This window comes from Cyrtonyx montezumae, unplaced genomic scaffold, assembly GCF_038088225.1.
Source record: "Cyrtonyx montezumae isolate F1298 unplaced genomic scaffold, pur_monq_1.0 scaffold_7, whole genome shotgun sequence".
Lineage (NCBI taxonomy): Eukaryota > Metazoa > Chordata > Aves > Galliformes > Odontophoridae > Cyrtonyx > Cyrtonyx montezumae.
The window spans coordinates 35770837-35783580 of NW_027072078.1; the positions used below are offsets into that span (position 1 = coordinate 35770837).

The 12744-nt window shown below is 39.2% G+C and overlaps 1 protein-coding gene across 15 annotated transcripts in view; it reads right to left on the minus strand.

Moving 5' to 3' along the window:
• Positions 1-12744, minus strand: part of LOC136057839 (bromodomain adjacent to zinc finger domain protein 2B) — a 137611-nt gene that overhangs the window by 110096 nt on the left and 14771 nt on the right. For 13 of the 15 annotated variants that reach the window (XR_010623082.1, XM_065750828.1, XM_065750827.1 and 10 more), the window contains exon 1: positions 7248-7290. The exons of 1 other annotated variant lie outside the window; for it this stretch is intronic. The gene's annotated coding sequence lies outside the window, so the exon portion shown is untranslated. Of the gene's footprint in view, positions 1-7247; positions 7291-12744 lie in introns of those variants that run through there. One more of the 15 variants, XM_065750814.1, reaches the window with a different exon arrangement.

Sequence of the window (12744 nt, forward strand, 5' to 3'; positions counted from 1 at the left end):
ATCAAATTTTTGTATAATTTGTCTTTTGCCTTCTCTTTTTTCATCATATGCTTCCAAGAGGAACCTGACTTGCCTTCTCTCTAAAACCTTTTATGCAGCTTAAGATAACAGTAGATTCCCTACTCTACTCCAGGCTGAAAAAACCCATTCCCAGACATTTGAAAAATGTCTTGCCCTCTGTCCTTGGTGGCCCGCCTAACTTACGTTCTCTTATACTGGAGACCAAAGTCATGAACATTCTACATCACAGAATCATTAAGACTGGAAAAGACCTCTGAGATCATCTAGTTCATCCCCAGTGTCCGTGCCCCTTAGAGCCACATCTCCACACCTCCAGGAATGGTGACTCTACCTTCACCCTGTGCTAGTGCCTGACTACTCTTTGGCAAAGAAACGTTTCCTGACACCCAACCTGCCCCTCCCCTGGCACAACATGAGGCCATCATCTCTTGTCCTTTTGCTGTTACCTAAGAGCAGAGGCCGGCCCTCACCTCGCCACAACCTCCTTTCAGGAGTTGTAGATGGCTATGAGGTCTCCCCTGAGACTCTTCCTCTCCAGACTGAAGAATTCCAATTCTCTCAGCCACATCCAATAGAATCATGCTCCAGATCCCTCACCAGCTTTGTTGCCCTTCCCTAGACACGCTCCACGGCCTCAGTATCTTTCTGGTAGAGGAACCCAGAACTGAACACAGTACTCAAGATGTAGCCTCATCAGTGCCAGTATAGAAGGATGATTACCTCCTGCTCCTGCTGGCTGCACAATTTTCTGATACAAATCAAGATGCCATTGGCCTTCTTGGCTATCTGGGCACACTGCTGGCTCAAATTCCGTCACTGTCTCAGCTAATACCTCCAGATACTTCTCATCCATGTAGCTTTCCATCCACTCTACCCCAAGCCTGTACTGTTGCATGGGTTTGTTGTGACCAAAGTGCAAGACCTGGCAGTTGGTCTTGTTAAATCTCATACAGTTGGCCCCAGCCCATCTATCAACCTGTCCAGATCCCTCTGAAGGGCCTTCCTATCCTCAGATGAACAATTCACTCCAACTTGGTGTCATCTACAAACTTACTGAGGATGAGATGTCATCTCAGAGAGATAAAATGGGATGGTGGGAGCTACTTCGCTCAGCCTGCAGCCTATACTCTTACCAAGATACTCCACAATACAGCTGGCCTACTTTGCTGCCAAGGTGAATGGCTGGCTCATGTACATCTCACTGTCTACCAAAGCCCCACTGACCTTTCTGCAACATGGTCTTTCGACCAAATGCTCCTGTCCATTCCGTTATTATTACCCACAAATTGTTTAAAATAATAATGAATAGTTTCCAGAATAACAATTCTACAGGTAGTGAAAGATAAAAGCCACAGTCAAAACCTGAGGATAAGGCAAGGAAGGTATTGTGTCATTCAAATATGGCTGAAAAGATGTTGATTGGCATGCTGCTCCCAGATAAAAAAACTTTCCTGTTTTCACATCTTTCACATGTTTTCTCACAAAACACTCGTCTAAGATCTTCCAGTTGTTAAGTTGGAAGAACTTTTTTTTTTTTTTTTTAAAAGGATCCTAGTCACCTTCTCAGTTTTGACAGTCTTGATCCCACTTTTTCAAGTTCTCTGTATTAATACAGGACTTACTACGTAGCTTAAAAATAAAAAAAAAAAAACAAGCAAAATTATTTTTATCTAAGGATTTTTACAATCTCAAGAATATAATGAAATATCAAATTATCCAAAGTAATATGATGAACTGTAATAACACACACACAAAACCCCTGCATTCTGCTCCTCCATTCTTGAATGCATAAACCCTTATCCAGACAGGGTTTTTTACAAGCTCGCCTGCTCTGAGTTGGTGAAACTCTACTGAAAACAGCTTTGCCACGACAACAAGAGCAATAGCACTCAGATTAGCTACCAGAAGAAAAATCACTGAAGACCTTTGCCAAAGATAAGGTTGCTATGACTTGCAACTGGAAATTACCCTACAAATAGCTGACTTATTCAACAAAGCATTTAAATTAGAATTGGTCCATTAGAGCTCCAAAGTTTAATTATAAATATTTCTCATCTCTCATAAGCAGAGAAAAGTCTGTTTTAAAGTACGAAAAGCACTTTCTGAAAGAAAGACCAGAAAAACTGAAAACTCTACCTTGAAAGATTTCTCAGCTTTTTGACTTCTGAATCACCTTAAACTTTTATTTTTTTAAGCAAACTATTTCCTCCATTACAAGGAAACACAACAGGTCTTAACAATACAGCCATACTATAAAAAAGAAGGCAGCTCATATCTGAGCTCCTTCAATTGCCACCTGTATTGTAAGCCGTAATAAACCACTTATTCCTCCTAACAGATGTTAATCATGGCTTAACAATACTTAATCAGGATCTGCCTTTTAACCCTTTCAGCAAAGCCATCATTAATTCTGGTTTTTAGCATCAGCATTTAAACAGTTGCTAGTAGCTTTCACAAAAATTATGTCAGTAGTGTTTTGCGTTCATTTTAAATTGCACTCCAGAAAACCGTAATAAACCCACGTATTCTGAATACAAATACAAATTGTGAGTTCTTTCTTTGGAACTCTCATGCATTTTGTAATTTTTTCTTCCCTAATCCTGCTTCTGGAAATTGTGGTTTGGGGTTTTTCCTTGGTAACAAAATCAAAAAGCTCACACAAGCATACACACAATGATAGTCGCTGAAAATCAAAACTGTATTCAGCATCTCCTGGTGGATGACAGACTGGCCATGAGCAGCGTGCCCTGGTGGCCAAGGAGGTCAATGGCATCCTTGAGTGCATTAAGAAGAGCACGGCCAGCAGGTCGAGAGAGGTGATCCTCCCCCTCTACTCTGCCCTGGTGAGGCCTCACCCGGAGTACTGTGTGTCCAGTTCTGGGCTCCCCAGTACAAAACAGACAGGGATCTGCTGGAAAGAGTCCAGCAGAGAGCACAGAGATGATAAAGGGCATGAAACAGCTCCCTTATGAGGAGAGGCTGAGAGACCTGGGGCTGTTTAGAGAAAAGAAGACTCAGAGGGGATCTGATCCACATCTATCAATATCTAAGGAGCGGGAGGCAAAGGGATGAGGCCGGACTCTTCTCACAGTGTGTGGTGATAGGATGAGGGGAAATGGCCACAAACTGAAGCATGGGAAGTCCTGCACCGATGTGTGTGGGAACTTCTTCCCAGTGCAGTGACGGAGCACTGGAGCTGCACACGGAGGTGGTGGATCTCCTTCTCTGCAGACGTTCAGGACCCACCTGGACACCGAGCTGTGCACCCTGGGCTGGGAGCTGCTTGGGCAGGGGGTTGGACTCCTTGATCTCTGGAGGTCCCTTCCAACCCCAACAGTTCTGTGATTCTGTGACCTGCAGAGAATTCAGCAACATAAAAGAGCCTTCACTAGCAACAAGCTACCTTTATTTCAGGGTTTTTTTTTTTTTTTTTTTAATGAGAAATACATTTGTAAAGTCAATTACACCATAAAAAGGAAAAAAAAAGGTGTATCTGCCTTCTACCCTTTACTTAAATGCCATGTAGTTACTGCAGGTACAGAAAACTCTCAATCATTTTATTCTTGCTTTTCTCAGACAATGTTAATTGTTATTATACTCAAGAAAAGATGTAGTTAAATCTGCAGGTATTGGTTGTATGATAGAAGTAGGCTTTTTTTTTTCCCAGAACCTGCCAAATGCCATCTACACTATCAAGGAAAAACTTCTACTTCTCAAACACCATTACTACAAGCACTGAAAAAAGCTTGTTTCAGGGGAATAAAAATACGACATTTTTTTCTTCATAACCTATAATTCCATGCATTTTTGAGTATTTAGAGTCACAAAGTAAAAAAAAAAATACAGCGACATACTTAGATCCTTAAGCTGCCTTCTTGGAAGGAATCTGGCAACAACTGGAGGGCGTGGGGAAACTGATGATACACTCCAATTGATATTAAAATCATTAAATAAATTGGTACGCTGAGTTAGTATGAGGGCTGCTCTGAAAGTAACGCCTCCTATTTTATTAGGACGGCCCACAGCATCAGAAGTAGATGTTGGTGGGACAGCAGCAGAGGTTGAACCTTCCTGCCAATATCCCTTTGACATTTTGTTTCTGTGTCTCAGATGGCAGCAGAGGGCCATTCTCACAAAAACGTGTCTGACATGGAAGTGAGGATAAAGCAAGGGTGTGCGACTGATTTCCTCCATGCAGAAAAAATGACACCCACTGACACTCATCAACACTTGCTGGATGTTTGTGGAGACCAAACAGTGGATGTGAGCACAGTGAAGGACAGGTGGTGCGTTTCAGCAGTGGCGACACTGACAGGAAAAGCAAGCCATATTTTGGACAGCCATACACAGCTATCACATCACAAAATAGTGTCTCAACCATCTCAACCACATCAACTGGCAGATTACAACCAGGGAACAGAGAAGAGAGCTTGAATATTGGCTTCAATGCTTTGGAAACGATGGAATATCACAAAAATTGCTCTAGCTGGGTCATACAAGTGCTCATACAGGAACAAAAAGAACACCATATGCAAGTTTTTCAGGACCTATTACACCAATATGAGGCTGAAGGTGACAGTTTCTGGATCATACTATTACTGGTAACAACATGTGGTGTCAGTACTATGAGCTGGAGTCAGAACAGCAGTGCACAAGACAGTGACGTGAATAATTCCCCATTGAAGAAAAGCTCAAAACACAGCCCTCAGCAGGTAAAGCGATGTCAGCTGTCTTCTGGGATAGGAAAGGGATGATCTTTCTGGACTTCCTGGAACCAAACAAACCATCAACTGACTGCTATATCTCAACTCTGATTAAGCTGAAGGCTTCAACTTCCAGGGTCAGGCCAGAGCAGAAGACAACCTTTCTCCTGCAACAGAGTAACACCAGGCCCCACACCAATCTGAAGACTTGCAGAACACACTGAATCTTGTCTTGACTGTCATATCACTTCCTACCACATAGTCCATTTCTGGCACATTCTGCCTCTTAACGAAAGACAGACTGCATATGAAGCAGTTTACCAGCAACAGTGCCATCAACACAGCTGTGAAACAGTGGGTCACCTCCACTGGTGCAGATTTCTAAGAGCGTAGCACACAAACCCTTGTTCATAGCAGGCAAAAACATATGGCTAACAGTGATGACTATGTCAGGTAACTTTTTTCCACCTGAGAATTTGCTCTATCAAGTATTGTGATCTTTGTAGCCATTGTAGCTCACATGGAAGTAAGTAGGAGGTATTGATTTCAGGGCCACTTATATACAAATGATCAGCCTTTAAAATAAACTTATTTACAGACACACATCCATTACTTCCCTAGCACTTCTAAAGACTGCAGGAGAATGGATGAAAAAGTACATCATCTCAACTGTTCATCAGCACAACGAAACCATCGCAGTCAACCAGCAGCACTCATTCCACGGCTATATGTCTAACAGCTTTTCAGAATATCCTCTAGACTTGTTTTAACTACCAAACTACTAAGGCCAAAAGAGCCCTAATAAAACTTAAGTGTTCAGAAAAGTCAGAGGAAAATTTTCAACTCAAGCTCTTTGGATATTCATATACCCACATTTTCAGTGGGACGGAATCTCCTGCAGGAAAAGGACAACTTTTTCTTTTTTCCCCTCTCTTTTTTTTTTTTTTTAAGTTATAATTCAAGAAGTCAGGATTTCAAAATCTAAAATGCTAAGACATGGGTAATTTTTAAAGCTAATTAGATCCTACCTTCTACCCAAGACCAAACATGTAAAACTAGAAGCTTCTTTAGAAAGAAGGTAATAGTTGTGAGATATGAAGCTTCAAATTAAGCGTTAGCTTCAATATTCTCCCATACAGAAACTACTGTTGGCAAACATAACACAGGTTTCAGTTTTTGTGAAGAAAGCTTTTTCACTAAAACTAGAATACCCTACAGTAACAGACTGTATACTACTGTATTACAACAAGTTCCATGCCTTTTTTTTCCCCTCATCTTTAAAATCACTTGTTTCCTCCTATTTAATAGGATTGTACTTTCCATATAAATCTGCTGACTCTCTGAAGCCAGCAAATGTTGGTGGTCTTAACACTCTCCCCAAACACAAAATAAAAACAAGTCACACATGGTAATGCATGGAACTGCATATATGAAGTACTGCCAAAGCCTGAGCTTTTTAAATCTAATCTTAAAAATCTAACCTTAAAAATTATTTTCATCTAAACTTTAAACACACTGAAATTTTCTTTCCACGCTGTCAGGGCAATTTTACAATTTACAGATTGTTAAATTACATCTGGAATGGATGCACAAATGTCACTCCTGAAAAGTAAGACTCCTCTGTACCATACCATACTCTCTGGGATCTACTAAAGGCTCATGTTAGTTGACATATCTAATTATTGAATGTAAATTTATAGCATCTCTTCACCAAGTTTCAGGGTGTATTGTCATACAGAGTGTATGAAGAACTGGTGGATCACTTGTTGAGAACCAAAATCATAAACCTGAAGTCATTTCAAAGCTATTAGTTTTCCATCTCCTACTTAGTGTAATTGACAGACAGTAAATACAATGACAGTATAGAGCGGCACCTGAAAGTTACACCTCTGAGCTAAGCCTAGCTAGTCAGGCTTTAAATTTCTTTGCACCTGTTTCAGTTTTCACCATTAAGTTTGTCTGAAGTAATTGACTGAGACACCACAGCTTTGTTTCTTTACCCTGAAAAGATAAGCAAATCAATACAAATGCAAAATTCTTCATTTCCTAATAGTCCAGTAAGCTATTCATAAAAAAGATAACCACTTACATTGCAAAATATCACAATAAATCTGAGCATTCAAAATTATTTCTGCAGACTGTAAAAACTGATTTTAGAATCAAAGCTCTTAGCAGAATCTCCCCACTCATTTTAAACGTTCTCTAAGATGAAAAAAGTCAGATCTCAAAATTACTCAAGGCATACCGAAATACTGTCAAAATTATATTTCAATCCTACATAAAAGTGTTCACTGTTGTAATGCTATTGTGGTGCTGACTGAAGACCTACTCAGTGGTAAACTGAAATCACAGAAGTAATTACACATGCGGACTAGATATCTGTGAGACTTTGTTAAGCCAATGCTTTACACCTTCTGAATCAGGACCAGGACACAGAATTGAGCACAACACATCTTTCTTTTCCCTGTATGATTGATGCTTCCCCAAAAATTATCAGAATGCTGAATGCTGTGGCATACTTACTGTGACAAATCTGTTCAGTTCTGTGACATCGCTGTATTGTGAGCTGCAAACAGAAAACAATTATCAGCAGTCATCCTTTCGTCAACTAACTTTTACAAAAGAAAAGTTAAACAAAACGTTAAGATTTCTCAAAAAAGAAGACTGTAAAATTAATTTCCAGTATACAGAAAACACTGTAATTATCACACATACCGAAGTACAAAGCCGTTAAAACAAGAATACATTAAACCAAGTATTATGTAATCACAATTTTTGGGTTGCAATTAGATGTTAAAACGTTTTAAACTTCCTGAACTGCAGAAAGGATTCTGTCTCTTAAAACGCCAACAATTCTGGCCACACTGAAATCAACAGGCATTTCCAATTTTGTTTACATGGAAGCAATATTTTGTTACATTACTGATTTTCTTTGGCACAGGCATTTCAAATTCTGTTCATGAAATGAGAATCCAGAAACATCCCTATGTCAGTACAAAATCCACACATCCACTGAAAAATTACAACTAATTTTTGAAGACTTTGATTGCTTTCTTCCCTGAATTTTCTTTCCCCTACTTGGTAAGTCAAGTTTTTCTACACACAAAGCTTTTCTTTTTTTTTTTCCTCCCCTCCTATTTCCTGCACAACAAGTAACAGTTGCAACATCTGGAACACAAAGAATTTAGGAAAGCATTACTCAACACAGTAGCAAAAAAAATCTGATATTTCCGGGGTTTTCCAATGTTTATTTTTATTCCCAAGGAAGCCAAGCAATGAGAGTCAGAAAAATTTTGCAACTACTGGCAATACAAAGCTTATAGACAACTGGCAATTCAAAGCCTGTAGGATGTTCTCTTCATACACACTAATCTTTTAGAGAGCTAAAGATGGTCTAGGTAATATCTTAAGTCTAGTAGATAACTGTATCAACAGCCATGCTTTTTTTCCATTTCATCTTTAATTACAACCTGTAAGCACGTTGAGTTCTGGCACTAACAATTGTTTTTCTGCTTGTTATGGGCACTACTGTAAAACAGCACTCCTGAGCCTCCTGGGAAAAGAGCATTTATTTTTCTCCCTTGTCATAGGTTAGCCAGGAACAAAACATTCATCTCACAGATGGGGCAACATCACCACACTATGCAGGAAAGGAATGGCATTTGTTCTTCCAAAGAGAGATAAAAAAATTACTGTTTTCCTTCTCTACTCTACTGCCATGCTTCGACAATGCAAAAAAATGTACTGGACCAGAAAAAAAAAAAGTAACTGATGGAAGAGGATCTGCCGCAGTAACTACACCCTTTAATAAGCAGTGAAAAAACATCTGACAGAAGAAAAGGTTAAGAAGAATCTGTATTTTTCTACATCCTCAACCATTCTGTTGGGTGACTGGAACCCTGAACTTTCCTTCATGAACCACAAAAAGTTCCAAAAAAATCTATGATTCTGTGCAGTACGTAAGGTCACTTTGGACTGCATGAAGCATTCCACACAGCTCCCCACTGAACAAATCACTGCAGTGTGTAATGTAAAATATACTTTGGCCAGATACGTCCATACTTTCATAGCCTTCTTTCACTATACACTGACTTAACCCTAATCTTAAATGAACTTTTCAGTACACCTGTAGTAATTATATAAGAAATGAAAATCTGCTGCCTGTTTTAAAGCTGTTCATAGAATAATTTAGGTTGGAAAACACCATCAAGTATGACCATCTACCTGACTTACAAACCCCACCACTAAGCCACGTCCCTTAATACGATGTCCATACATTGCTTAAATCCCGCCCACAGATGAGGATTCCTCCACCTCCCTAAGCAACCCACGCCAATGCTTGACCAGCATGGCCAGGTGGGAAGGCAGACTGAGCTAACAAAGTTGTAGTGCACGCAAGCCTTCCTGAAGGCCTGGAACAAACCCTGAACGGGATCCAGGGCCCTGGTGCCTCAGGAGGAGACCTGCAGAAGGCCAATATGGTGTCAGTGTCAATCCTGGGCTCCCACTCATGACTCAAAACCACTAAATAGTTGCACGTTGAAGATAGATCAGAAGAAGAGGCAGTCAGGAAGTGGCATGGTAATTTATTGGTTAACATTCCAAAGCCTACTCATACATTTGCATATTATGTGCAAATATACGAGGAAGCGGAAGGGAAGAGCACTAACATCACATAGGATATTAAATAAGACAATGTTAAGAAACATGCATGGGGGCAGGGACAGAGACACCGTGAAGCCCACAGAGTCTGTACCCTACGACCTTAAACTGGGTTGCCATAAATACAGAGTACAGTTTATACAAAGCAGCCTGAAATTATAGCAAGGCACCTGGCTTCTAAAAATCAAGGTCAAAAACAAAATAGATCATACAACTTGCTAAGATTCTCAGAGCAAAGGCTCCCATAAATAGGCTACATTTACACTACAACTACCACTGACTGCTTAGCTGCTTTTTAGAAAAGGTTAAGCTAAGCTTAACAGTGCAACTATTTTCTCGCAGCACTCAATATTGTACAAGTTAAATATGCAGTTATTTCCTGCTTTTTTTTTTTTTCCATTCAGCCGGTAAAGGAGCTGCCTAACTACTGCTTTTACAACACCAGCAACCCTTAAGGTAGACAATTCAAAACTAATTTTTATTGTAAACACCAGCATTAGCTGTCCAAAGTTACTGTACACATTTTCAGGAGCCAAATCTTCTACCTTCCAAAAATATTCTACACCCAGTTATAAATTTTAACTGAGGATAGTATTTTGAAAATACTCCTTTCCTCCTTTTCATCCTATTACTTCTGACAAACAGTCTGTTCTGACTCTACCAAAATTAGCCTGAGTATACTCATGAGCTCAGTAATGCCAAAACATAGCTCCCTGATGGCCAGCTGTAATGGACATTGAGATGCCCTACAGTAAAGCAACCCATAACCTGTTTACGCATAGAAACACCCTTCATCACAGCAATTCACCCCACACTGCCTGGCAGCTGAACAAGCTTCCAGCCCAATGCAAAAGAGACTTATGATGCAACCACAGCACTACAGCCACCCCTTCTGGCAACATCTCAGCATAGGACCAAGTAAGGCATAATAGAAAACGATACCAATTTAATGAACACTGCGCTGCCTCAAAAACTGTTTAAACTTCTATTGGAAAGAATAGAAAATTTATCCTGCTTTGGCAGGGGGGTTGGACTAGATGATATCTAGCGGTCCTTTCCAACCCCTACAATTCCATGTGATTCTGTGTGAAAAGCAAGAATTTTTGGTAATCCCAAGCAAAATGGATTAGATAACCTTCAATGAGTATTAGCAGTAGAAATAACAGCACACCCTTTTGACAGCTCTGGGTTTTGACTACCTGGTATTTTTAGAGCTGCCTATCAGACGTTTCTACAACTTAAAAGACTTACAGCCAACACTTCTAAAATGCTGCGCAACTGGATAACCAGCATATATACACCAATTATAATAACTAAGTGCCACACCAACTATGGCAAATGTGCTTGTGGTTGTTACTTCCTCTAGAGTCCATCTTCAAGTTCGCTTTTCTCAAATTTGAATCTGTAGCTGACTGAATAGAGTTTGCAGTTGGGATAAAATTATTTGGAAAAAATCAGAAGGAAGGATTACAGATTACTGTTTTCTGAGGTTTTAAAGATTTTTAAAATCTCATAAAAGTCCACATAACTTTTAAATGTATCTTTTTGAAAAACAAAAAGCGTCTAGTACCAAAGAATACTTTAATTGAAAGAATAAAGATAAATGTTTTCATGCTTGTGTCCAGAGTAGAGTGAATAGATGCCTTGGTTATACAAACACTATATCAAGTGGAAAATAGAGCTAATATGCGATAGCGAACATGATCTGATAGAAGCTGAATGTTTAAAAGATCAGGAAAAAAAAGCATAGAACATGTAATGAACGCCTGCAGGAGGAGATCGTAAACTTCTTATTTTACATCCATGTTTCCTATCATCAACTCAACATAGGTAAAGCATCTCAATGACTGCCACAAGGCTCTACAAGAACATAGCTGTGCAAACTGTTTTTCTGCAGGAACTGGACACTTACTGGGAACAGGTCATTTTTCTTTTTCTATAATTTCATTATTAACAAGGCAACTTCACTGTCACCTGATCCTTTTCTCTGCATTATTTTATCCATGTTTACAAAACTGAAAAAATATATAACCCCATGCTTAATATTAGCATATAAATGGAGCTAATTAAGGTTTGAATTAAGTGGGAAGACTGGGTGAGGTCAATTCCCACCTTTGCTACTTATCATTTCACAATTACTATTATTTTTAATGCAAGACTGGGATAATTAGTTTGCATTCTGGCAACGGGAACTTAAATCAAATTTCAGTGTCGGAAAACACTGCAGAATTCAGTACCATAAAGCCGTAAGATGAGAAGTTTTCTTTCATGACTGCAGCTTTCTTGCTTCTCCAATGCAAGTGTGCTACAAAATATTTGTTCCAAAAACTCATACACTGCTCTTCCTAGTTACATTGCAAAATAAAAAAAAATCACAGAACCTGAGTTTTCAAGTTGCATGCTTTCTGGTTTTCACTGGTAATCCGAGACCTGTCTACTCTGGAAGTTTTCTGTGATGGGAAAAACAAATGAAGTTCTGATTTTATAGAAGAATGATAAAGTAACAGTAAGGCATTTTAATCTAGCTTCAATCCCCCTCTGTTAACATATTACTATAGATAGTATTTTTTTAAGATCTAGTAGACAGAAAATAGATAAAATGGAGGCACTTATTCCTTAAAACTTAGATAAATATTTGAGAAAATTGAAGCAAATTTCATTATGCAGAATGAGATACGTACTTTAAAGTTTTAGCAGAAAAGTCATTAATACCTACGGAAGTCTGACACACGTCAATCAGGCACTTGGCAACGCTTTCTAGTGAATAATCAAAAGAAAGAAAAGTCCTATCCCTAAAATACACACTTTTGGGAAAGTAAATTGAGAAATGAAGTATTTCTAGAAATGGTTTCAAAATGGCTTTTATCGACTCAGATGAACTAAAGCCCGGAGAACCAGTAATACAAAACAGAGATCTAGAGAAAAAAAATCAGTCAAAACAAAATGTGTGACAGTGCAACTGACAAGGTAAGAGTCACCACATGACAAAGTTTCAGAAACTAAACATTTTTAAAACCACCTCCCATTTATGTGCTCCTGAATCTGCAAACCACAAGACTCTTTAGCTGGCCGACAAAATGGCAGGGCAAGTCCACCATGGAAAACGTTTGATTATTCTCAATTGTATGAGAAAACCACAATCTAGTAAGAAAGGCAACAGAACAGTAAACAGCAGAAGCTAGTGTGGATGACAAAGAAAAACAATGATAGGCTTTTAAAAACATACAGATTCCTCCAGCTCTATATATATAATCTTTCTGCAGCCATCAGACTATACCTCTGATCCAGATGAAACACAGAACCACCAGTTGATAGAACACTGCACACAGGGACTATAAATCTGTCCCAGACTGTAAGA